The 24,287-nt window shown below is 35.6% G+C and overlaps 1 protein-coding gene and 1 pseudogene across 1 annotated transcript in view; one reads left to right on the top strand and one right to left on the bottom strand.

Annotated features, from left to right (window-relative positions):
- The window catches only part of AKAP6 (A-kinase anchoring protein 6), a 420,713-nt gene that overhangs the window by 359,051 nt on the left and 37,375 nt on the right, over positions 1 to 24,287 (bottom strand). The gene's annotated exons all lie outside the window — the stretch shown is intronic.
- On the top strand, positions 5,693 to 5,811 carry LOC112475551 (annotated as a pseudogene).

The raw sequence follows: 24,287 nt of genomic DNA, 5'->3' as shown, positions 1-24,287 counted from the left end.
TGTACCTACAGGTCAGGAACTACTGCTCTAACTAAATAACAGAATGCAAATTAAGAAAAATACATATTTCAATTGACTAGGACAGGATGCTCAACCTCATCCCATAGAAACAGAAGACCAGAGGCCATATCATACTCTATTCCATTCTATGGTCCCAGCTTTGGACATTTATCTCTCTAGTGTTATAACACACACTTGCCAGACTCCTTCCAAATCCTAAATTGGTGAAAATTTGAAACATTGCCTCAAGCAAGCAGAGAATATATGGATGACATTCAATACATCATAAATTCTCAGTAAATTTTATTGATGATAATAGAAAATGACCTTGCAAGAAGAGAATCAGAAAAACTCCTGAAAGACTACTATCAAATGTAGGCTTTCAATTTCAACTATTGCTTAAATCTCACCTTAATGAATGTTATAGTACCAATTGTCAATTTCACACTTGAAAGAGTAGAATTCATACACCTGTATTGTATAATCATTTAACATAACTCTGTATATGAGAGTACCTGATAGTTTTTATTGATTTTAAATATGCAGTAATTGAAGCTTGGGGTGCCTTGTTGAAAGTAGATATTTTTTTACATGATTTCTTTTCTGCTCAAAAAATTATTTTTTCTTTTCCATCTAATTTTCACACCTCATCTTCTTATCTGTATTTTAATAAATTATTTCTATTTCTTTTTTAAATTACATAAAGAATTATGTGATGGTTTGTAATATTTCTTTTTTTCCAGATTTATATTTCATATATCAACTTTGCTAGTGAGAGTTGAAACAAATAATTTTAAATACATGAAAAATCTCAAATGTTGATAAATGTATCTATTTCTTTAGAGAAGGCATTTTATCTCTTTTTTAAATCATTATTGGTCACATCCAGAAATAATAGTCAAGATGACTAGAAACTGTATTTGTCATTCGATCTCTCTCTGCTACAATTTTTCTTTTTAGTTTTTAAAATTTTAACTTTAACTTTTCATTTTGATTTATAAAAGAGTTGCAGAATAGTACAAGGAATACCAGTAAACTCTTTACTTAGCATCCTCAAATGTTAACGTCTTATATAATCACAGTACAATGATCAAAACCAGGAAATAAACACTGATGTAATATTAACTAATCTATAAACCTGATTCAAATTTTGCGATTTTTCTCACTAATGTTCTTTTTCCCATTTAGGGTCCAATTCGGGACCATGCACACACTTATTTGTCTTGTCTCTTTAGTCTCCTCCAACCTGGGACAGTTCTTCAGTCTTATCTTTCATGACCATGACAATTTTGAAGAGTATTGGTGTATTATTCTGTAGACTATCCCTCAACTTGGGTTTGATGTTTGCTCATTATTAAATTCGGGTTAGGCATTTTGGGCAAGAATATCACAGAAGTGATATACCTTTCTTAGTGTATCATAGCAGGAGACCTATGATATTAATATTTCTAATTACTGATGATGTTAATTTTGATCACTTGGTTAAGAGATGTCCGCTAGGTTTCTCCACTATAATGTTACTATTTTGTGGAGAGATATTATGCAAATACTTCTGCCAACTAGTTTTAACATTCAATAATGATTCTTGCGTGTAATAATTATTATTATAATATTTGATAAGTCATAGTTTTTCTATTTCTATCATTTATTCTACATTTAATTAGAATTACACTATAAGAGCTTTTCCTTCTCAACATTCATTTATTAATTTTTTTTGTTTTACTTATTTATTGCCACAGTATTTTAAAAGAAATAAGGCATCATGAGATTTCACCCATTAACAGTGTGTACCTTTAAAAATAAGGGCATTTTCTACATAACCACAATGCCATCCCCACACTCAATGAACCTAACAATTCTTCAATATCAAATAATTCCAAGTTCCTTTTCCAACTGCCTTAGTTGTCCTCAGAATACCTTTCAAGGCTGATTCATTCAAATCAGGATCCAGTGAGAGGGCTTCTTATATCATTCAATTGTTAGGTTTTATTCACTTCTTTTTTTTTTTTTAATCTAGAAGTGTTTTTCTTTTTTTTTAATAATATTTTTTTATTTTTCAGTTATAGTTGGCATACAATACTATATCAGTTTCAGGTGTACAACATAGTGATTAGACATCTAAATAACTCACAAAGTGATTAACCCAATAAATCTAGTGCCCCTCTGACACTGTACATAGTTATTAAAATATTATTGACTATATTCCTTATGCTACACTTTATATCTCCATGACTATTTTATAACTACCAATTTGTACTTCTTAATCCCTTCTCCCTTTTTAATCAATCCCCCATAAGCCCTCTTCCATCTGGTAACCCTCAAAACGTTTTCTGTATCTATGAGTTTGTATCTGTTTCTTTGTTTGTTTGTTTTCTTGTTTTGTTCTTTAGATTCCACATGTATGTGAAATCATATGGCATTTGTCTTTCTTTGACTTACGCGACTCAGCACAATACTTGCTAGGTCCATCGTGAAATATCTTTTTCCATCTTTTTACTTTCTGTGTGTGTCTTTGGACCTGAAGTGAGTCTCTTGTAGGAAGCCTATGTAAAGGTCTTATTTCCTTATCCACTCAGCCACCCTATCTTTTGACTGAAGCATTTAATTCTTTTTCATTTGAAACACTTGTTGATAGATATGTAGTTATTGCCATTCTTTATTCATATTTTTGATACATAAGTTTTTCTTCTTCTTAAAGAAGTCCAACATTTCCTGTAATACAGGCTTGGTAGTGATGAACTCTTTTAGCTTTTTCTTGTCAGAGAAACTCTTTAGCTGTCCTCCGATTCTAAATGATAGCTTTGCTGGGTAGAGTAATCTTGGTTGTAGGTCCTGGGTTTTCATCACTTTGAATATTTTGTGCCAAACCTTCCTGGCCTATAAATTTTCTGTTGAGAAATCAGCTGACAGTCTTATGGAAGCTCCTTGAAGGTAACTAATTGCTTTTCTCTTGCTGCTTTTAAGATTCTCTCTTTGTTTTTAACCTTTGGCATTTTAATCATGATGTGTCTTTGTGTGGGCCTTTTTGGGTTCATCTTGTTTGGGACTCTCTGAACTTCCTAGGGAAATTTTCCATCATTTCTTCAAATAGGTTTCCAATTTCTTGCTCTCTCCCTTTTCCTTTTGGTGCCACTATTATGCAAATATTGGTATGCTTGATATTGTCCCAGAGGCTCCTTAATATTATCTTCATTTTTTTGGATTCTTTTTTCTTGTTGCTATTCTGATTGGATGTCTTCAGCTATCCCATCCTATATATCACTGATTTGATCCTCCACTTCATCCACTCTATTAATTCCCTCTAATATACTCTTCATTTCAGTTATGGTATTCTTCATTTCTGACTAGTTCCCTTTTATGCTTTCCATCTCCATTTTTATGTTTTCTATCTCTTTGTTAAAGTTCTCACTGAGTTCATCTACTCTTCCCCTAAATTCATTGAGCATCCTTATAACCAGTGTTTTGAAATCCACATCTAGTAGATCACTTATCTCCATTTTATTGAATTATTTTTCTGGAGTTTTGTTCTGCTCTTTCATGTGGGACATGTTTCTTCTTTATCTCCTCAGTTTGGCTGCCTCCTTATTTCTGTTTCTATTTATTAGGTCAGGTTTCTAAGTATCCTGGTCTTAGTAGAGTGGCTTTATGTAGTAGGTATGCTGTGGGGCCCTGTGGCACAGATTTGGGAGGAGACCAGCTGCAGGCCAAGTTCTGCTACAGTCTGTGCATCTCTGGGGCCACCTGGTAAGAGTCACCAAGCAATCCACATATGGCTGCCACCTGTCCTGGGCTTATAGGTGTTTTGAGATTCCGAGTCAGAAACTGAGGCCAGGTGCCACTGGTGCAGGGTTTGGGGCTGCTCAGCAAGAGATACAGTGCATGCTGAGGCTAGATACTGCTTCTTTAAGTTTGGTAAGCCTTTGAGATTTTTGGAAAGTTTGCAGCAGAAGCCAAGACAGCTCATTTGTATGGAGTAAACCACTGGAAGCGTCTTGGGTGGGCCCAGAAGTTGGGAGAAGCAGAGTCTCAGAGAATCACCTGGGTGGAGTGACCTGTGTTATCCAGGCTGATGGCGACTTAGCAACAGCAGCTCTTGTGTCCGCAGGCTGGGAGTGGGTAGGGCTCAACAAAGGAACAATGAATACTACCAACATTTCTGTACAGGAGAAAGCCACCCCTCCAGCCATCGCCCTGAAGCCTGACAATTCAGCACCTTCCCATATGTCCTTGGCTCCCCTCGAACAGCTGCTCCAGTGGTGGAGCTCAGAATGAGTGACTCTGTCAGCAAGTAAGGCTGGGTTTTAAGAGGAGTGTGACTCTGCGTGCTGGTTGCTCTGTAGTTTCATGATAATTTTGGTGTGGTCGCAAGAGGAGGCATGCATAGCCTCTACCTTCTACATCATCTTTTATTTATTAAATTTAATACAATGAACTCTTGGATATTTATTTTATTCAATCAATTATCCATTATTATCATTACTCGTTTCATTGTTCAAATTGTTTTCAATTTGGCTAGTGGTAGCTCCTTCAAGTTGGCTCCTATATTCTCTTGACATGTCTCAATCATTTCTTGAGCACATCATTACTTTTTGACATAATAACATGCTCCAGGCTCTTCTTATACTTTCTCTGTCTCAGCCCTGGAATCATCCATTTCTCTGAGGAACTAAAGTTCCTTTTATTTGAGGAAGATATTTAGAAACCAAGATCTGAGCTAGTAGTACTCATGGCTACTGGGTTTTTACTGCTAGGCCTTTTGCAGGTACAGAACTAGGAAATATATGTATGCATATTAAGTCATGCATACACAAACAACTATATCGAATTCTATATATCTTTGTTTACATATTAAAACCATTAGTTCATATTGACACTTCCAATTCCAATCTACCACAGGGATCATTCTAGCCTTCCCTCTTTCCTTATTTGTACTTCCTTTCTCTGACAGTGAGAGAGTTGGCTTTTATTCTCTACAGTGCATTTACTTATTTGCTCTAGAATACACATAAAATCATTTCAAATTTGCTAATCCACACCCATGTGAAAAAATAAGCTTTTAACCAGAGAACATTATTTTATGTGCAGTACTTATTATAGTCAAACACTGTTTTCCAAAGTTGCTTAGGTTAACTCTTTCCTTCTCCATCCCATTCACTGTGGTTATGCTATTCAGGTGTTATAGCTAGTTTCAGTTGTTACTATTTGTATTCTATGTTGGGTTTCCCCATATCCTAGATGGATTTTTGAGTTAGTGAAACATTAACATGGTTCTAAAATACAGCATTATATGAAAGGCATTTAGAGAAGAGTTACTCCCTCTTTATCTCTTCTATTCTATTTCCATTCTCTCCCCGACCACATATACTTTTTTCCCTCCCACACACTCTATATAACCGTCTTATTTGTTTCTGGTTTGTTTATCTTTTTCACAAATAAGTATTTTCTTAATTGCCTGTGTTTCTTATATGAAAGGTACCCTGATATTGATAGTCATTTACAGTTTGCCTTTTTAACTTACTATATCAAGGAAACCATTCTATATCAGCTCAAGATTATAATTTATTTTTAAGTCTTTGGTTTATTGATAAAATGTTCTTCAGAAACATGGAGGAAATTATATGACAGGTTGTTCAAATCTAGAATAGTTAAACTAATATTTCCTAGAGGAAAATGTTTCTTAAAACATTAATTGGTCTATGGCCATGCCACCCTGAACATGCTCGATCCCTTCTGATCTCAAAAGCTAAGCAGGTTTGGGCCCGGTTAGTACTTGGATGGGAGACCACCTAGGAAGACTGGGTGCTGTAGGCTTAAAAAACAAACAAACAAACAAAAACACCAATTGCACAGATAAGCATGCCTAAATCTGGCAGGATTTCTTCTTTTCTTGCATAAAACAGTTTCTCACTCATCTATAACAAAGCATCTCACCTAGAAAAATATTCCACATAGATATTAAATTACATTATCATTTCTGGTATGTCTCTTTTGAGCTATATTTTAACTATCTGGTAAATTAATGAAGTATTAATGAATATTTATTGAGCACCTTCTGAATCCCAGTAACTATAGACTATAAAACACTCTGCAGCTAACAAGATAAGAAGTGCAGTAAAAGAGAACTAAGGAAAAGACTATAAAGCAAGGCTATATGCCAGGAAAGTGATATAAAAAGTGCCCCGGGAATTCAAATAGAGAGAGTACTCCCCAATAGAATGGTTAGGGACACCAGAAAATTTGCATTTGTTATGAATATTACTTAACCAATGGTTCTGGATTTTGATTTGTTTTTAAACTAATAAAATATAAACTAATAAAATATTATAGGCCAGAAAAATAAGCTAAAAGCAGTGAGCACTCATTTGTGGTAGAATGTAACATAACAGATAATTCTATACTCCAAACTTTACTCCAACAACTCAGTGGACCCTAATTCTGATCTTGTTAATATATAATTTAATCATCAATGGAAAACAATGAAATATAACCACAAGAACCAACAGGCTGGAAAGAAAAAAAGAAACTTTAATATGCTAGAAACAGAATGAAGACTATATATGACAATTAAACTTCCACATAGTCAGCTTTTTCCATGGTCTAATGGTCATAAACGTAGATAATGCAGTGTTAACAGTCAGTTATTCTGAATTCCTCAGTTCACACCCTAGTTTTACATCTTAAAATTATATTTCTATGCCAGTATTCCTCAACATTTTTTCATTATCAACCCTTCAGATGCTGTTTTAGACATATTATTTTTGTAATTGCTCCTCATAAAATTTTACCACCATAGATATATTATACATGTACTATATGTATTCTTTATTAATGTAGGATTTTTTTACCCTCCAAGAACGAATTTTCACTCCCTGGTGGGGGATGACAGTGCCCCTGTTCAGAATGTAGCTCTAGATATTCTCCATAATGCCATTTTCCTTTTAAAAGACTTCCATCTCCAAAATGAAAATGAAAAGACATGAGAAATAACCAATGAGTGTCAAACTACTGAGCAACAAATAAAAAGTAGAAGGAAAAAAAATTAGCTAACCACTGAAAATAAGAAATAACATATAATGCAAGTAAAAATCAAGAATAAATGAAAATAGATTTTATGCAGTAATAAGACTCCACAGCAGTTGCAAGTGGCTACCTAGTAGAGTTAGCTATCTTTGACAGTCCTGAACCTCATGCTCAACTATTAAGAAAAACCATCTTCACTGATGATGAAACTGCAGTTGCACTTTCCAGGAGCAGTAAACATCGAATGTTATAGCTTTGAATCACATTTAGCTATGTTACTCATGGTCTTACAATCAGAGAAAAGTTCACAAATAAGTTAATTAAGTAACCTTTTTAATAAAAGGCAAAAAAAAAAAAAAAACCTGTCAGAGATTGTAAAATGGGATCTAAAGAAAGTAATCTGAGAATAAATGACTCAGTTTTCAAAAGGAGGCAGACATGCTGGGTTTTTTAATTCTATAAAATGGTAAGATTGGAAGATTTCCCTTTAGTCATGCTGAGTATAGAAGATGCTATAGAATTCAAATGTATTGAGTCATTTCCAAATAAAGTTGAGGAACAACACTGAATCTTTCCTTTCCTAAGCTCCAATCACCCTAGAAACAAATGCTGGGGAAGAACTGGCGTGATAGGCTTCTGTGAAATTAAAATAACAGAATTGGAACAGAGGGAAGCAATATACATAGAGTGCCAAGAATTTCATTAAGTTAATATATTTATTTCTCAAAACTATACTGTGAAGTGATATTTCACATCATTTTCAGAGGCAAATATGGCCTAGCAAGATGATTTAATTCCCTCAGGATGACACAGCTGCTACATAATGGAACATGGATTTCAATTCTGGTCTAACTTCAGAATGAATGCCCTTGTTCCATTATGGGTCCAGGATCTTGATATATTCACCTACTGCCCTTCTTAAATTTTTGATGCCACTGCCATGTCTTCCTATATTTTTCTCACTCGTTTTCCCTTGATGCATTAATACACAAAACCTGCATGTCTTCATATTCCCTTAATCACCTCTTTTTTACTTTCTCTTGGTTAGTGTCCTACTGGCACTGGTCTATAGAATACTTGAAGGTGCAGGTCTCTTTTGCAACTCTTCTGGAGGAGTCTGCAAAGACACCTGCCTGCTGAGTGACCTATTCCTCACTTGTCAGTGCTAGCAAGTACAATAATGCTTTGTATCACATATCTTGGCAGCTTATCAATTCCTTCTTTCATGCATAAGTTCAACTTATCAATTCCCGCTTTCATGTATTGTGCCTTTGGTGTTGTATCCAAAAAGTCATCACCGTACCCAAGGTTATCTACATTTTCTCCTATATAGGAGTTTTATAGTTTTGTACTTTACATTTAGGTTTATGATCCATTTTGAGTTAGTTTTTGTAAAGAGTGTAAGGTCTGTGTCTAGATTTATTTTTCGCATGTGAATGTCCAGTTGTTTCAGCACCATTTGTTGAAAAGACTGTCTTCACGCCATCATATTATATTTGCTCCTTTGTCAAAGATCAGCTAACTACACTTGTGTGGTTCTATTTCTGGACTCTCTATTCTATTCCACTGGCTTATTTGTTTATTCTTTTACCAATACACAGTGTCTGATTACTGAAGCTTTCTAATAGTTTTTGAAGTCGAGTAGTGTCTGTCCTCAAACTTTGTTCTTCTCCTTCAGTATTGTTTTCGGTCTTTTGCCTCTCCATATAAACTTCAGAATCAGTTTGTCAATACCTGCACAATCACTGGCTGGGATTTTAATTGGGATTATGTTGAACCTACAGATCAAGTTGGAAAGGAATGGCATCTTGACAATATTAGGTCCTCCTAGCCATGAACATAAAATACCCCTCCATTAATTCTTCTTTGGTTTCTTTCATCACAGTTTTGTGATTTTCCACCTACAGATCTTACACATATTTTGCTAAATTTGCATGTAAGTATTTCATTTGCGGGATGTTTAATATAAATAGTATTGTGTTTCTAATTTCAAATTCCACTTGTTAATTGCTATTATATAGGAAAGTTATTGGCTTTTGCATATTAACTTTGTATCCTGCAACCTTGCTATAATCATTTATTCAATCCAAGATTCTATTTCAGATTTTCTACACAGATAACCATGTCATCCATAAACAAAGATAGTTCTATTTCTTCCTTTCCAATCAACATATGTCTTATATCCTATTCTTGTCTTATTGCATTAGCTAGGACTTCCAGTAGAATGCTGAAAAGGAGTGGTGGGAGGGGACATCATTGCCTTGTTTCTTAGCCGGAAAGCTTCTAGTTCATCACCATTAAGTATGTTGTGGGTGTAGGTTTTTTACAGATGTTCTTTATCAAATTGTGGAAGTTACCATCTATTCCTAGTTTGCTGAGAGTTTTTACTGTGAATGAGTGTTGGATTTTGTCAAATATATTTTCTGCATTTACTGATATGATCATGTCATCATGTGATTTTTCTTCTTTAGCCTGTTAATGTGACGGATTACATTAATTGATCTTCTAATGTTGAATCAGCTTTGCATACCTGAGAAAAATCCCATTTGGTCATGGTGTATAATTCTTTTTATACATCATTAAATTAGATTTGCTAATATTTTGTTATTACATGGAATTTTGATACAGAAGTGTCCTTTTCTACTCTAAAAGTATGATAACTACATTAAAAAACAATGGACAGCTTACCTGCCAAGCTCCTGGAAGAGTTATTTGGGAATGCCAAATAACTCAGCAGCTTTCTACAAGGAGATTAACCCTCCCCGCCTGCCACCAGGATGGGACTGACCAAGTGCTCTAAAGTCTCCAGTGAATATCGAATTGCTAAGGAATTTGAGAAAAAACAAGGTGAAGTTCCCATTCCATGGATTCCTTAAGTGTACCTTCCTAGTGTGCAGATGTGGATATACTACCAAACTGGGGTGACTGGTATGAAGATGAATTAAATGCTTCTGATGCTACAGCTGAAACATTTCAGAAAGATACTATTAGATCACCTTTTCTTTATAAGGACATTAATGGAAAAAAGATGTGGCATTACTGAATTATATAGCCATTGTGAATATCAGCAGCAAAAGTCTTACAGATAAGAATCCTGTGTAAAAAAGTATCTTCATGCTTGCAGGGCCTGATTTGAAACAGGACCTCCAGAAATTTAAACCCTGCTAGACAAGTGAAGCAAAATTCATAAAAGGATTTCGTCTAGCTGACTGGTTCACACAGTGAGACCTAAATACAAAAGCCACTATCGCATGACAGCTGAGAGTTCCCTGTATAACTACTATGGAAATGTACTTCACTGGCAAAAGAGTAGTCAATGTCTTCTGTTGGATTCTGTGTCATCAATTCTACAAAACGAGGTTATCTTTTAGAGGATGCACCACACGCAGCACTTTGCACTATAAGGAGATTCCTAGAGATTCATGGGAAGACCATTGAAAAAGTAGTATTTACTGTCTCTGAACTTGAAGAAGTATTTGGTGAATTATGTTGCATCGTTTAAATCTTAGAGATCAATATCTCTTATGAATGCAAAAATCTTTAAGAAAATATTAAAACTGAATTCAGCAACATATGAAAGGAGTATATACTATCACCAAGTGGGATTTATTTCAGGAATGTAAGGTTGGTTCAACATACAAAAATCAGTCAATGTAATGCCCCATATTAATAGAATAATCGTTAAAATAATAATAGAATAAAGGATGAAATCATATGACCATTTCAATAGATACAGAAAAAATATTGGACAAAATCCAACACTCTTGCATGATAAAAAAACTCAATCAACTAGGAATAGAAGGAAATTTGCTCAGCCTAATAAAGGGCATATATGAAAACCCACAGCTAACGTTATATTTAATGGTGAAATACTGAAAACTGCTTGCCTAAGATCAGGAACGAGACAAGAATGTCCATCTCCACCAATTCTATTCAATATTATACTGGAGGTTTAGCCAGGGCACTTAGGCAACAAGAAGAAATTTTAAAAGCACCCAGATTGGAAAGAAATAAATAAAACTATCTCTATTCACAGATGACATGATTTTAAGATATATAAACATCTTAAGAAGTCTACCACAATACTATTAGAAATAATAGAGTTTGACAGGGTCACAGGATACAAAATCAATATAAAAAATAAATTGAGTTTCTACATATTTGCAATAATCTAAAAATGAAATTAAGAAAACAATTCCATTTAAAATAGCATCAGAAAGAATATTTAAGACTAATATTTAAGACATCAAATATTTAAGACTAAACAAGAAAAAAGTGTACAACATACATTAAAAATTACAAAATATCTTTGAAAGATTTTTAAAAAACTTAAATAAATGGGAAGATATCCCTGTTTATGAATTGAAAGACTTGCTGTTGTTAAGATGGCAGTATTCTCCAAATTGTTCTACGTATTCAACAAAATATCAAAATCCTAACTGAAAGCTGTGGCACATATATACTATGGAAAATTACTCAGCCATAAGAAGAGATGAAATACTGCCATTTGCAACAACATGGATGGACCTCGAGATAATCATGCTAAGCGAAATAAGCCAGACTGAAGAAGTAGAAAATCACATGACATCATTTATATGTGGGATATAAACCTAAAAGCAACAAATGAATAGGACAGAGACTCAGAGACATGGACAATGGACTAGTGGTTACCAGAGTGTAGGCACTAGGGGAGGACGGGAGAGGTAGATGGGGAAAAAGGGGTCAAATATAGTGGAGCAGAGGGAGGGTGAAGTGGGTAAAGGGGATCAAATATATGGTAGCTGAAGGAAACTGGACATTGGGTGGTAAACACACAATAGAATATACAGATGTCAAATTATAATGTACACCTGAAAATTATATAATTGTATTAAACAATGTTACCCCAATAAACTTAATTTAAAAAAAAAAACCCAACTGACTTTTTTGTAGAAATTAACAAGTTGATCTTAAATTTCACATGAATATTCAAGGGACCCAGAATAGTCAAAACAACGTTGGTGAAAAAGAACAAAGTTGCAAGAGTCACATTTAACCTATTTTGAAACTTAAAGTACAGTCATAAAGACTGTGGTACTGGCATAAGAATAAACATGTAGATCAATGAAACAGAATTTTTGACAAGGCTACCAAGATGATTCAGTGGAGAAAGAACAGTCTTATCAACAAATGGTATTAGAACAATTGGATACTCACATGAAAAAAAAAGGAAGTTGGACCAATACCTAATATCATCTACAAAAATTAGCTCAAAATGGATATAGGACCTAAGTATAGGGGTTAAAACTATAAAACTGTTAAAAGAAAACAAAAGAATAAATCTTTTATGACCGTGGATTAGGCAGTAGTTTCTCAGATATAACATCAAAAATACAAGCAGCCAAAATAAAAATAAATCAATTGGTCATCCTTATAATTCAATAATAAAAAGACAAATAACCTAATTTAAAAATGGGCAAAAGTTGGTATTTACCCAAAGGAGTTGAAAATTTATGTCCTCATGAAAACTTATAAAGGATGTTTATAGCAGCTTTGCTCACATTTGCCAAAACCTGGAAGCAACCAAGATGTCCTTCAGTGGGGGAATGGATAAACAAACTGTGGTACATCCAAATAGTGGAATATTTTCAATGTTAAAAATAAATAAGCTATTAAGCCATAAAAAGATATAGAGGAAACTGAAATGCATATTACAAAGTGAAAGTAGCCAATCTGAAAAGGCTGCATGCTATACGATTCCAGCTATATGACATTCTGAAAAAGGCAAAACTGTGAAGACAGTAAAAGGATCAGGGGTTTAAGGGTTGGGGAGGGATACCAACTATATGACATTCTGAAAAAGGCAAAACTGTGTAGACAGTAAAAGGATCAGGGGTTTAAGGGTTGGGGGTGGATGAATAGACAGAGCATAGAGAATTTTTAGGGCAGTGAAAATTCTCTGTATAATACTATGATGATGGATACATGTCATCAACAATGAACTCTAATGTAAGCTATGGGCAATGACAAGTGTCATTGTAGGTTCAACAGTTATAACAAATGTGCCACTCTGGTGGGAGTTGTTGATAATGAGGGAAACTATGAATGTGTGGGGAAGAGGGTATATGGGAAATCACTGTACCTTCTCAATTTTGTTGGGAAACTTAAACTGCTCTAAAAAAAAAATAAAGTCTTAAAAAAAATAACGGATAAAATGGGAAAAAATAAAATACTACCCCAATCATACTATTCCAACAAATCAATGTTTTATCAGTTTCCTGTATATCCTGCTGGTAGTTTTATTGGTTTTACATAATTTCTAATAATAATGATAATGATAAAGTTTCTACATCTCACTCAGGAATTAAAAGGCATCATAAAAGTTCCAAACAATAGTTAAAAGAGAACAATATTTCTATAGTCTGAAATGTTAGAACAAACTATGATTTTTGGACACCTAGTTTGTTGTTAAACTGAAAAGAGAACATATATCATACAGTCTATTCTCCATTTATATTTTAAATACTAGATATAACTTAACTTTAATATTTTTATTTCACCTTTCGCTCTGTTTAAAAAATTTTTAATGAGAAAGAAAAACAGCTAAGTAACATCCTAAAGATGGTAATTTTTATGTCTTGTCGGTCTCTTAAAAATCTGGTTTCGATTCACCATTAAGGGCACCCCGAGCTCCAGAAACACAACGCTGAACATTGCCACAGTGACAGGTTTTATTTACAGGTCACTATTCCAGATGAACAAATACATCCAGGTAACAAATCAAGAAGTACACAGAAAAACCAACTGCTATTTTTCTTCCTAGTTAATATACTCAATACAAAACACATTTCTAAATGAAATTTTTAATGTATACTCACATATTTCATTTTCAGTAATACTTTAATATCAGAAAATGAGACATTTTAAGAAATGAGTTTTACTTTCCATAATTTTTCAGATTCATCCACACAATGGAATATAGGGCAATCATTTTAAAGGATGGTGAATATTTAAATTCTCTGATGTAAAATGAAGTTCATGACATATTATTGAATTAAATATGCACATGACAGGGGACTTGTGCTCTGGGCAATGAGGGGTTAGCAGAGTCTAGAACTACCCTCCCACCATAAACAAAAAAACTGGATAAAATATATAAAACAATTGTTTTCACCAAGGCTGAGAATAGGGTGAAGCAAGAAAGGTGGTTAGGGCACAAAATTTAAGAAAGCACTCCTTTCTAAAAGGCTGATCCCACAATTGCATAACCCCGAGAGTCAGTGCCTTCTTAAATTTTGTATCCTGTACCTCTCCTCACCCTAGTCTCAGGCCTGGTTTTTAGCCATTGGGTCACAGACAGCAACATGACTGTGCTTCCTGGGAAAAGGAAAATAAATGAGATTAGTCATACTGTAGACCCAGATTTCTGCCTAGAGGCAAACTACAGACCACACTGTAGGGAGAGGGAATGCAAAGAGAGCTAGTGGTCTTGTTAAATTAGGGAGACAGAATGGGTGTTCATAGAGGGAATGACAGCTTAAATTGACAGGGCATAATACCAGAGAGGAGGGTAGTATAAAGAGAAAAAGCTCCAAAAATATAAGTGGGAGCCTCCTTGAGTTTTTGGCTGAATACAATTTGTAAATGCATAGAATAAAAACATTCAAGGCCAACAAACTTCCTAGGAAATAGCAATTAAAGAGAGATGTAAGATAAATGATTCCCAAAGCTCACACAGAACTGAGAACCCTAACTCCCACTAGTCAGAGTAGAGAAACTTCCTTGACTATACAGGGTATTCAGTAGAGACTCCAGACAAGTCGTACCCTAGCAATAGAACTAAAACTACCCATAAAGTAAAGGCTGCTCTGTAATAGCTTATGAATAAAGCTCTTACATGTTTAAAGGGTTTGCAAGCCATCTAACCTCTGCTACAAGACACTGAACACTCTTTAAAGAGATAAAACAAAATTCAGCACACACAATGTAAAATTCGTAATGGCCACATCCCATCGAAAATGTGACAGAAAATGTTATCTCTTATGGAAAACATATACCCACAAATCCCAGATAGTCAATGAAATGCAAGCAGGATAAACACAAAGAAAACCACACAAAGGCACATCATAATCAAATTGCTGAAACTTTATGTTAAAAAATAATCTTAAAAGCAGTCAGAGGGAAAAAAGATATTTTCTGTAAAAAGGAACAAGTAAAAAATGATCATACACTTCTTGTCAGAAACTATGGAAGGCAGAAGACAACTAAATAACAATTGTGGTATGTTAAAAGAAAAACCCTGTAAAATCTAGAATTCTACCACCAGTGAAAATATCTTTCAGAAATAATTTCTCTTTTAGAAGAAAAAAAAAGCTGAGAAAATTTATCACCTGCAACTTTGCGCTATAAGAGATGTTAAAAGAAGTTCTTCAGGAAAAAGTAAATAACACAAAAGAAATCTGGATCTAATCCACACAAAGAAATGATGAGCATTAAAAATGGCAAATATGTGCATATATATGTATATATGACATTTTTCCCATTTAAAAGTGTCTTTAAGAGATAATTGTTTAAATCAAAATAATAACAATGTATTGTAGGATTTACAGCATTTTTGGAAGTAAATATACGACAACAATAGCACAAAGACCAGGAGGGGAGAAATTAAAAGTTTTAGATTCTTATATTATACATGAAGTGGTAAAATACTATTTGAAGATAAACTATGATGATAAAGATTCATATTGTAAACTTTACAGCAATAAAAAAGTATAGCAAATATATAGGAAATAAAATAATAAACATTCACTACTAAATAATACTAAACAATTATACTAATATATATATTCTACCCAAAAGAAGGCAAGAAAGTAGGGGAAAGGGAACAAACACTAGATAGAACAAACAAAAAACAAGTATGACGGTAGTAAATCCAACCACATCAATAATTACATTAAATATATATTGGCTAAACACTTCAATTAAAAGGCTGGAATTTTTTTTAAAAAGACCCAACTACATGCTATCTATAAGACACTCACTTTAAATATGGAGACTCAGGTTAAAAGCAAAAGAATGAAAAACAATATACCATAAGATATCTAGGGAGAGTATTTCAATACCAAACAAAGTGAACTTCAGAACAAGGAATTATACCAAGGAGCAATAGGGACATATGATAATGACAAAGGAGTCAATTCAAGACAATATAACAATCATACAGTTTCAGATTCCTAATAGAGTTTCAAAGTACAAGACACAAAAGCTGATGGAAACAAATGGAAAAAAATCTTCCTGTGTAACATGTCTTTTCAAATCTTTAGCCCATTTTTATTGGGTTCTTTGTGTTCTTATTATTTAATTGTAAGAGTCTTTATAGTTGTCAAAACTCATTGAACTTTACATTTAAAATGAGTGTATTTCGGGGATTTATCCAGAGAAAACAAAAACACTAACTCAAAAAGATATGTGCACCCCCATGTCCACTGCAGCATGATTTGCCATAGCCGAAATATGGAAACAACCTAAGTGTCCACTGATGGATGAATGGATAAATTGTGGCATATACACACATGGTGGAATATTATTCAGCCAAAAAAGAATGAAATCTTGCCATTTGTGACATGAATGGAACTCGAGGGCATTACGATAAGTGAAATAAGTCAGAGGAAGACAAACAGCATATGATCTCTTTCATAATATGGAATCTAACAAAGAAACAAAAAAAAACAAGCTCATAAATACAAAGAACAGATTAGTGGTTGCCAAAGGCAGGGAGTAAAGGGTAGAAGAAAAAAAATTAATAATACAAAAGCTTATAACATAACCCATAAATACAATTAACTTGCCATGTAAATAGCAGTAAGTTGCAATAAGCCAAATGACAGAAGATGAGTCAAAGCTCCATTGTCAACCTCACCCCATAGTGGAACTCCCTTTCTTTCCCCAGGATAACCTGTACATAACGCATGTGATGTGGTACTTTCTAACATACAAACTGAGTAAGGGGATCTGTGTCAATTTGTATGAAGAATACTAATAAAGCTTCATTTTCTCATTTAGAAAAATAACTAATAACTGTAATAGAGGTTCTGATATTTTCTTTCCCCAACAAATGGAAATCTTGCATACCCCTTGAGGTATACACACTCTACTCTGGAGATCACTGGGGTAGACACTGGGGAACCTGAGCAAATATCTGTGAGGTGGTATGGTCAGGGCTGATCTTCAGAAGGAAGAATATGATATCTGTGTGTAGAATAGGATGAAAGGAGAGAAACTGAATTACAGTGGCTCTACCCATCTATTATTGCAATTGTCACCAAGTGCTAAGGATTCTGGTCTGAACTTCAAGAGAGCTTAGCTTTGAAGCAGTGAAAGATGTCATGCAAAACCTCTGATATCCTGGGAAAATGAGGCTAAACTTTTAAGAGTTAGAAATTGGGAAAGAATACTAGCCATAAAGAGATGGACGAGTTAGCAGTAGATTGGACCTTTCCAAAACGTTAAAACCAAGCATGGTGGAACAAAAAGGTTTTATCTTTTTGTTTCCTTTTAATATTGAGTGAAAGTGTAGCCTATAAAAACACATAGCTTATAAAACACTGGACTTGACCGAATCCAGGGTTGAGGATCGGAAATTGTTATCTGCTACCTCCCTGGAACTTCACCAATATCACAGTACATTAAATAAAATAAAATAAAAATAAAGCAAGTGGATTTTATTTATATAAATTATACATTAATAAAATTGATTTAAAAAAATAAAAGTAACACTTAAGTTTGAGGAAGGATTAGTTGTCATCTGCTTCTTTGATCCCTGGATTCAATAACAGTGATTTAAAATTTAAAATAAAGCAGACCATAAAACAAGATGTATAGTATGATCACATTTGCATAAAAATAAATGTGTGTGTATACACATGTAAATATGCATAGGCAGATGCCAGGAAGGAAGTTTCCCAAATATTTACATGGGTTGTTCTCAGGTCTGAAACATGAGTGAATTTTACTTTGTAAATCACACTTTTGTTGGTGTTAATCAATAACAACACCTCTTTAAGGTCTTTGTGTGGGAGCTGCTGCCCTCCCTACAAATATACTTGCCTGAAAAATCTACTTAACTGCCAACAGCTAGCAGGCGAAGGACCAACGCTAGATAACACTGGAGAGTCAATAAGATAAATCTCAGGCACCTCTAACATTTCCTTTCTCTGTAGTTCCTTCTCAACCACCCTTATCAAGATGCCTTGTGCCCTCCAGCTCTCTCTCCTCTTAGTCAGGAGAGTCAAGATATGAAGGATATCAAACACATACACTTACCATTCCTTTGGTGATTATGAGGTAAAGGTTAGACTAAAGGTCTATTCCCTGCAGAAGACAATGACTTTTCTCACCGAATTCCTCCCCAGGACTAAGATCTCCACCCTGCTCCATCATGGGCTGTCAGAAGAAATCCCCTTGCTCCAAAGCTTTACCTCAACCTTGTTCCTATTGCAGAACACGTCAGCCTCTCCTGCCTTCATTCCAAACTCGATTCTAACCAATCCTTCTTTTTCTGGAGTCTCTCAGATATCGTCAGTTTTCTGGCATATATGTCTAGGGTGCAGTAGGAAGACCACAGAATGCAAGTCAGAATATGTCTAGTCCCTGCTCTGCCTCTGACCAGCTGGTGACCTCTAGCAAAGTCACTTAGAATCATTATACTTCAGTTTCTGATTCTGGGAAATGAAAAGCTAAATTGAGATCTTTTCCAATTCTCATGCTAGAATTCTAGATGTATTTTCTGCTCTTTAATGACATTCTGGAATACAGCCAAATTCTCCCCGCAGTATCTTTGAAAGCCTAGCATATATATTTCTATCTTTTAAAATGTAGCTGAAATTCATCTATCATGTTTATTTTCAAGGACACTGAGTAACAAGGCCAATTTCCAAATCACAGATTAATGTAATACAACAGAAAGTAAAGCCTCTTTTTTTATCTTCTTCCTACCATCAAATAGATATTCTCTCTCTTTCTCAATCTTTCCCCTCTCATCCCCCTGCCCTCCTTCTGTACCCCTATCCCCACTTCCACCATGCTTCTCCTTCTTTCTCTCTCTTCTTCTCTATCTCGCCCTCTCTCTTTGCTCACTCACAGATTGCATGAGTAGAGCAGCATAGCTGACAGTCAGAAAGCTACTAAACTTGCTGACCTATATTTGGGTATAAGACTCATGACAAAGTCATTAGTGCTCGAAAACTAATTTATGTTAATTTAGCTCACCCAGAAATGGGTTAAGAGCGATTCCCATTCCCATCAGGTGACTCCCATCAGCTCTAGTGGACACTTCCAGTTGTAGCCTAAGGGTGTCAAAAAAAAAAGTGACTTCTGTATAAAGATGAGGCTTTAGGTCAGAATCCCTTGAGAAGTTTCTTCCCAACCAGAGCCCAAATGGACCATACAGCTTTTCTCTCAATTGCCCAAAGGTCAGGGAGGAGCTGGTTCCAAAGAACACGCTTTGCAGGAAAGCAAACCTCTTAATATGGCACATTTTCACATATTTGTGCAGAGAAGTGTAGGAGTGGAAAAAGCTAGAGTATGAACTTCCAGCTACTGTTGGTAAAGACACTGCAAGTTTTTCTCAGTTGGTAATAAAAGCCTGGGTAGGGGAAAATAAACTCTCCAATGAAGAGAAAGAAAAGCTGTAGACCCAAGAGCAGGACATCAGAGAAGAAGATCTGAATAAGACAAGAGCAAAGATATTTCTGTATCTTGGAGAACTGAAGGTGAGAATGATGCTATATGTTATTTGCCACCATTCTGTGGTAAATTTGCATATGTTAAACATCACGTGATGTAACTCTTCTATACTGTCACCAGGCAAGCTGAGATTAGCCAAATTCAGATATTGTCTCAGCCACAGAGTATGTGGTAAATTTTAGGTTTCAGAAATTATAGTTATTCTAGAAAATAATACAGGCCCCTGAAAGATAATTAAGCTACCTTTTCAGACTAGAACAGGAAATAACATAGTACCTTTACACACAGGCCTATCTTGTTTTTAATTAAAAAGCACTGTTCTATTTCTGTGGCCAGGATGTGATATATCATTTCTGATAAACAGTTAAATAACATATATTTTTTTAAAGCTGCTTTAAGAGAATTTTTTTTATTGCGCACCTAAGTATTTTGCTGGTCCTTAAAAGCAGTTACTACTTAATTCCTAAAGTCAACTCCTAACCTGTGGTAACCAAGATCTCTGGAAAAGAAATCAAAGTGGCCCTACTTGTACCAGGATCCACTCTCTATAATGAATATTACTATTTAGCGGACACTTAATTTTTTATATGTATAATTTGCTTTGCCCCACAATTTTTCAGAGACCAGAGTCATTTTCCTTTAGTTTCCAAAAATGGCAAATAGACTTTATATGCTGTGAAAACAAAGCTGTATCTATAGGTCAGGCATTGCTTCTCTAACTAAATGAAAGAATCCGAATTAAGAAAAATACATGGTTCAGCTGACTAGAAAAAGATGTTCCGTCTCACCCCACAGAAATGCAAACTCCACCCCATGGTCCCAGTGTTGGACGTTCACCTCCCTCATCTTGTAACACACTCTTGCCAGACTCCTTCCGAATCCTAAATCTGGGGAGCATGATCTTTTTAAAGCAGTATTTTTTTTTAACCAGGGATCATAGGGCTCTGATGCTATTAGAGAATTTCTGAGCTAGTGGCAAGAGGGTAAGGCCAGTGGAAACAACAAAATGGTCAGGTGATGGCAGCAGCACCCTTTGTTGGCCCATTCTCCTTAGCTCAGCTGCTATGACCTCTCCTGTCCCAGGCAGCCACATTCAAGTAACTGAATCTTTTCCTATTTTCACAGCTTTCCTTCCATGCAAAATAAAGTTGGTGTACACTTCCACACTCCCCCCACCACCACAGGCAGTGAACCCCAGCATGTATCATCAAGGGCCTGCTCTCGACACACCACTGTAACTGGCACTTGAATCCTCTCAAGCTTTCCTTCTGAGAAGAGATGATGAAGCTGGGGCACTGAGGACGCCTTGCCATTGGCCATAAGACATTCAGCAAATTTTCTAAATTGAGGTATATAAAACATTTATCAAGCACTTAAAATGTGCCGGGCGTTGTACTAATACTTTTCATTAAGTACCTCATTTAATCCTTACTACAACCCTATGAAGTACAAATAATTATTATCCCCAACTTATAGATGAGGAAACTAAGCCACCAACAAAGTATGGAACCTGTCCAAAGCTCCCACAGCGAGTACATGGTGGGATCAGGACCCAAACCCATAATGCCTAACTCTGAAGCTGGCACAAAGATGCCCTCACCTCAGAACCTCCCTCTAAAACCTTACTCTCGGACATGGGGGTAAACTCCAGGCAGAATTCCAGGAGCGAATTCTGATGGCTTAGTTGGGGAGAGGATTGGAGAGCACCACTATCAGCAGAGCAGAAGTGAGGCAACGGGAAGAGCAGCAAACAGCAAAGGAGCACAGGGAATGAACGTTTGCTGAGGACCTGCTGATTGGCTTACAGTCTTGTGAGGTATGTATTATCCTTTTCACAGATGAGGATACTCAGGCTCACAAGGTTAAACGGCACTCCAACGGTAAGTTAAAACTCCACCAAACTGGAGATGAGCAAGTAGAAATTTTATTCGACTAGAGAAAGAGAGTGAGAAGATGAGATCCACAGCAAGGAGGACCCTGGGCAGGTGAGGGTCTCCTCAGCATATGAGGAGAGAGACCATTAGAAACCAAGAGAAGACCCTGAAGCACCTTGGGTAGATGTGCCACTGGAGGATGGCTTGAGCCAGATGAGGTGAGTTAGGAAGGAGGGAGGGACAATGAAGCACAGAGCTCAGGGGAAGTTTACAGAGCAATGTGGGGAACTAAGGAAACAACCTCCTCTCCTCTTGGGCTTGCTCTCCCCTCCCAGCCTTCCCTCTACACAAGCCGTGCTCTGCCTCCTCCTTCTCCCACTGCTCTGCCTCCTGATCTCAGTCGTGTATTTTTTTCCTCTATTTTAATTTCCCAAACAATGAAACTGAAGCATTCATTTATTTCATATATTTATTGAAAAAGTCAGGTGTTCTTCTGAATTAACTAAACAGATAACTTTCTATCTTTACCACTGTCCAGAAACATCACTAAAATTAAAACCAAGTTTCTCTTCATAAGTAAGGTGACCTTGTTGATATTTTCCACATTTCTTTTTTCTCATTCTTACTATAGATTGGTACTTTGGCTGTGTGTCTCCCACTGTGCTATCATTTTAAAAAATAAGACTTTAGGGATCTGGATTTTCAATTTATAGGTGCTGCTACAAACACTAAGGAAAAATTCTTTGTAAGAGGCTCCCAGTTGAAATATTCTCAGAAAGACTGAAAAGTGGAAGCTCTGAAGCAGATGACTGCTCTCTGCACACAACTGCTTTTTTTAATTTAATAAGGATGCTAGCAGCAGATGATTCTGAAGGTGGCACAAGGGTTTATGGCATCACTAAGGGCTAGAGTTTTCTGTCCCTCTGCTGGACCATCCTCAGTGTATAGACATTATTTTCCCTTATAAAAGATTAAAATATTATACATTTTCTAACTGTATGCCTCTTGAAGGGAGAATCTGTCAAAATGTTTTATTACTTTAATGTCTGAACTGGCATCTTTAACAACATAAAACACAACTTCAAGCCCAAATGTAAATGAAAAAGACCTTCAAAATCTAAATTAATTGATTCATCAAAGATTTATTGATTTGTACCTGATGTGAGGTAGGCATTGTGATGGGATTAAGAGAGAAATAAACTATAAACTGTACTTTCCAGGAGATACACAAAAGCAGATCATCTATCACAGGCAACCTCACCAAGTACTATAAGCATAGGAGCACAGAGAAAAGGCAGGTGGCTGCCTAAAGACACTGGGGAAGGCTTCAAAGAAAAGACATTCCAGTCTTGAAGGATATACTGACATTTGTCAAGTGAATCAAGCTGCATTTTCAATAATAGGAGCAATAGGTTTACAGTGTAGAAAAGGAGCTAGAAAGTCAGGTCAGATGATAAAATGTTTTAAATGCTCAGCTGAGGTAAACACAGGGTCTTGTCTGAGAATAACATGGTCAGCATCAAAATTTAGGAAGAAAACTTGCAACATTGTGAAGACAAGTTTGTACAAGGAAGTAACTAGAGAGGAGGCAGTGGTGGTTATCAGCAAGATATGATGAGGGATTAGATCAGACCAGGGCAGGGAGGAGTGGAGAGATGGACACATCACGGATTTCCAAGGTACACATGACAGGATTTGTCAAATGATTAGAGGTGGAATGATAGGTAGGAGATATTGTCAAGGGCAATTCACAGATTTTCAGGCTAGATAGAAAGCGATGCCACTCATAGAGATTGAATATAAAGATCTTGGCAAGAGCTGCTGAGCTCAGCATTGAAGTGTTGAGTTTGAGACCCAGAGAAGCATCCAGGTCAAGATCCAATCAGAGATGCAGAGCTCAAGCCTGCAACCAAAATCCACAGGCTAGTCATCATTGAAGTCCCCCTCTGCTCATAAAAGAGGCTGACATCATGGGAATAGACCATATGTAAAGGAAAAGAAACAGGTTGTCCAAGGAAAGAAGGGACAGGAAGTGAGGAACTGGACAAGATGAGGAGAGAGAAAAAAGAAATGAGAGAAGAAACATTCTTTATCATTTACCCTGCAGAAAAGGTATAAATTTATCTCAGACCTCCCATTCTTCTTTAGGCAAGTCTGTGTAATATGGGAGCCCAACAGAAATACAGAACACTATGACCTATATCACAGAAGACAACTGGCAACAGCATGGAAGAGGCAGAAAGAATGAGAAATAATTTACTACCTTGCTCCAAAGTATTTAATGGAATTAGGTGGGGAAAAGCTAAGAAGTCTGAAATAAATTTCATATAGAAGAAAATAATCCTACACTCTTCAATTTCCTTGAAGGAATTACTCTATTAGATAATTATTAGTTTCAGTAATCTGCAAAATTCACTTAGGTGAAACACAGCATTTGTGAAAATGTCAAGATAAAAGAATTATTTCCATTTATAAATATTCATTTTTCTCCAATCATTTGAAATGAAAACACTGTCCTAAAAAGATGTAACTGGTTTGGGTCATCTTAATGACTTAATAATACTAGGAAATGAATCAGACCAGTTTGAAAGTCACTTTGAAGTAAAGCCTAATAGACCATGCACATGAGGACAATCAATAAATATTATTTTCCGGTGATGATTAGGCTGG

This window comes from Pteropus alecto, unplaced genomic scaffold (genome assembly GCF_000325575.1).
Source record: "Pteropus alecto unplaced genomic scaffold, ASM32557v1 scaffold171, whole genome shotgun sequence".
Lineage (NCBI taxonomy): Eukaryota > Metazoa > Chordata > Mammalia > Chiroptera > Pteropodidae > Pteropus > Pteropus alecto.
The sequence above is the reverse complement of the archived record's forward strand: the minus strand, read 5'-3'. Positions and strand labels throughout refer to the sequence as shown.